This window comes from Pseudopodoces humilis, chromosome 13, assembly GCF_049639895.1.
Source record: "Pseudopodoces humilis isolate 2021_Gansu_Grassland_sample_001 chromosome 13, ASM4963989v1, whole genome shotgun sequence".
Lineage (NCBI taxonomy): Eukaryota > Metazoa > Chordata > Aves > Passeriformes > Paridae > Pseudopodoces > Pseudopodoces humilis.
This window is the reverse complement of record NC_142212.1, coordinates 16,108,544-16,111,556: the sequence shown is the minus strand read 5'-3', so window position 1 is coordinate 16,111,556 and position 3,013 is coordinate 16,108,544. Positions and strand designations below refer to the sequence as shown.

Sequence of the window (3,013 nt, the reverse complement as noted above, 5' to 3'; positions counted from 1 at the left end):
GAATCATAGAATAACCTGAGTTGGAAGAGACACACAAAGATCTAAGTCCACCTCCTGGCAGTGTACAGGACAGCCCCAGAAGTCACACCATGTGCCTGAGAGTGCTGTCCAAACACTTCTTGAATCTTTTTCAAACTTGTAGTTTAAAGTAGTGTTAACTGAAGGTAAAATGTAATACTTTATTACATATTATGAGTGACAACCCTTTCATTTTCATGTGTTTACTAAATAACATGTTGGATTTGCAGAGCTATTCCATCATAATTTAAAGTGTTACTAAAAATGAAATGAATTTATTCAGCTTTATAAGCCAAGGAGAACTTTTCTTTGTATTTGGTTTCTGCAACCCAAGGAGACTGTCTTCTGTGGCCTGGAGATGTCTCTGCAAATCTTAATAAATCCTCAAACTTCAGTTAATGTCTTATATGTATTAGTCACATGTGAGTTTAATCGCCATTATGAGAGCCTATTGTGGGTCACGGTGAGCCATTTCCCTTGGAAATAATTACCCTCAGTTGCAGCATAATGTGTTAATAGGATTGCTTTAAAGCAGGAGAGCAGCCCCCATTAGCACCTGTCAGTGCTCCGGGTATTTTCAGGATGTCTCTCACTTCTACCGTGAGCCATTAGAGGGCACAGGGCTGGAATGCACCAAAAACTCTGGTGCACACTGGCAGCTGTGAGCAATGAGCTGGCAAGTGATTTATTCCAAAGGAGACACCCAGCATCCCAAAGGGTGCTGTTTCCAGGGCGTGTTTGGTCCAGCTCTGCAGCCCTGGTGGAGTGGTGTGTGTAAGTGCTGGCTCCTGGCTCTGCTGCCAGAGCTGCTGAAGCAGGCAGTGCAGCTGCACACGCCAGCAGTGTGCAGAGAGCTGTTCTTAGCCCAGATCACCTCAAAACCAGAACATGAAGTGTGAGCAAGAGGCTTCTCAAACACATGGGAGAGTGTACAGACACTGCCTTGGTCTGTCCCAGTGATCCTGGAGCTGTCTGAGCAGCGTGGAGCTGCTGCAGATGGTCGGAGTGAGGATGTCTGTCCCAAACCTGCACCAAATGGCCAAAGGTGAGCTCTGGGCTGAGCTCCTCCACATGGACAAAGTGACTTACCCCATGTCCCACCCTGTGGAAGATGGAAGAAATGAATAGTGCAAGGGGGAGGGTTGGCAGCTCATTTGGCTGTGTGATGGTTTTGCTCAGAAGCAGCATTTATTTTCCATGGCATCTGCAATCTTCCTTCACAAAATTCTCTGTTCATTACATTAAATTGGAAGCAAATGCAGAAAAGACGTGACTACGGTTTGGTATAAATTTTCATTGCTTTGCTTTTGCAATTAACTTGTTGGCATAAAAGTCATTATCTGATGACATTTGGGAACAAAAAACCAATATTGTCTGGGGCAGAGGAATCCTACCCATCTTTGCAGCAGCCATTAAGACAAACACTTCTCTGGTTTTGTGCAAACAACCTGATCACTTTTTTGGCAATTTGAATCAGCTGATATCACCACCATGCTCTAGACTCATCCCAATGCCAAAGGTTGATGAGTAATAAATGTTCAAGTCAAAGCTGACCTAATGCAGGCCTCCCAGAAATTTAAAAAAACTCACAGTATTTCAGCCACAGCAGGTGCATTCTGTAATCCTTTATTAAAAACTCCTGCCACACATCCCCCCAACATGTGGTGGGGTCTTATGCAGATTAAACCTGACATGCTATGAAGTCACTACAACCTTTTCCTTACTCTTAATTAAAGGAAAGACAAGAAGAGAAATACTCCTAAAGAGAAATGTGAGGCAGGTAGGTAGAAATGATTGTTGTGTGTGGCAATCACTAGGCTTCAGGTTCATGAGATGGGGAAGGTGCTTGACCTGCTGTTCTTCCTGTGTGTGTGCTTAAATTAAATCGTAGGCTTTCTGTGAAAGGTAACTGACTTTGTTTAATTAAAAGCCTCTCTCCTGTTCTACCAGGACTTCTAATTCCAGCACAATGTGTAGGCACACGGTGCTTTGTCTTCTCAGGGTAATTAGACTTAGTAATGCAGCTGTCCTGTTTACAGTGTAAATCCCCCTAATGATAAATGGAGTAGACTTCTGGAGAAACCCTGATGATACTTCAGACAGGGAGAGTGGATGATCTCTGCAAATAACTGGTGGGTAGAAAGTAAATCATTATCTGCTAATAAGCTTCTGATTGCTGGGTGTTTTATACTGTGGAAGATAAGAGAACTTTGCTTTATTTTAGTCCTGACTGCGGAGCTGGGGCACGAACAGCAGTAACTGGTTTGTTTATGGGTAAGATTCTGACCTTGTGTCTTGAGAATGTCTTCGAGAGTTCACACTATGGCAGAAGCTCTTCTGTGGTGCTGGTGAGGAAAATGTGACATAAAGGCTTCAGAAATGGATAGTCTGTAGTAATATGGGGGCAGATTCTGTGTTATGAAGCACCCATTGACCTCAGCCAGGTGAGAGGATGTGCTTAAACACTATAGCCAAATAACAGGAGGCCTCTGTGTCCAAAAATCCCACAGCATCAGGAGAGAGAGCTGATTAAGGGTGGAATGAGGACGTGCTTTTCCTCTTTTTGCAGGTGTGTTCTTGAGGACAGCAGAGTGTGCCAACTGCAGTCCCTGACTTCTGCTGAGAAGAGCTGGGGACCAGGAGGGAGAGGTCACTTCAACTGTCAAATTTCAGAGACCAAAGACTGCTCAGCAGGGAAGGGATGAGGAACATATGGTGTGGTGGGAGGAGGTGACAGTGGCTGTGAAGATCAAGAAATATAATGGGAAGCAAACTTTTTGTGGGCTGCTGCCTTTAGGAATGCGGTGTCAGAGGGCAGGAACTGGTGAGAGTGGGGCTGTTTGTGCAAAGGAACATCAAATAGGGTAAAGACAGGAGCTGTAAACAGGGATGAGCCTTGGGAGGGAAATTGTATTCTGGCAGGCGTGTTCTTCCCCTGGCATGTGTCAGCCTGGAGGCCATGGGAGCCGTGGTGTGAACTGGAGGAGCATCTTAA

The 3,013-nt window shown here is 44.8% G+C and overlaps 1 long non-coding RNA gene across 2 annotated transcripts; it reads left to right on the top strand.

The window, feature by feature from the left end:
* The first annotated feature begins 747 nt into the window (after positions 1-747).
* Positions 748-2,791, top strand: LOC148183236 (uncharacterized). 2 transcript variants are annotated; one of them, XR_015773692.1, is made up of 3 exons: positions 748-1,063; positions 2,058-2,150; positions 2,588-2,791. It is a non-coding gene; the product is annotated as an uncharacterized LOC148183236 (long non-coding RNA). The 2 variants fall into 2 exon arrangements; XR_015773693.1 differs by lacking the exon at positions 2,058-2,150.
* The last annotated feature ends 222 nt before the right edge of the window (positions 2,792-3,013 follow it).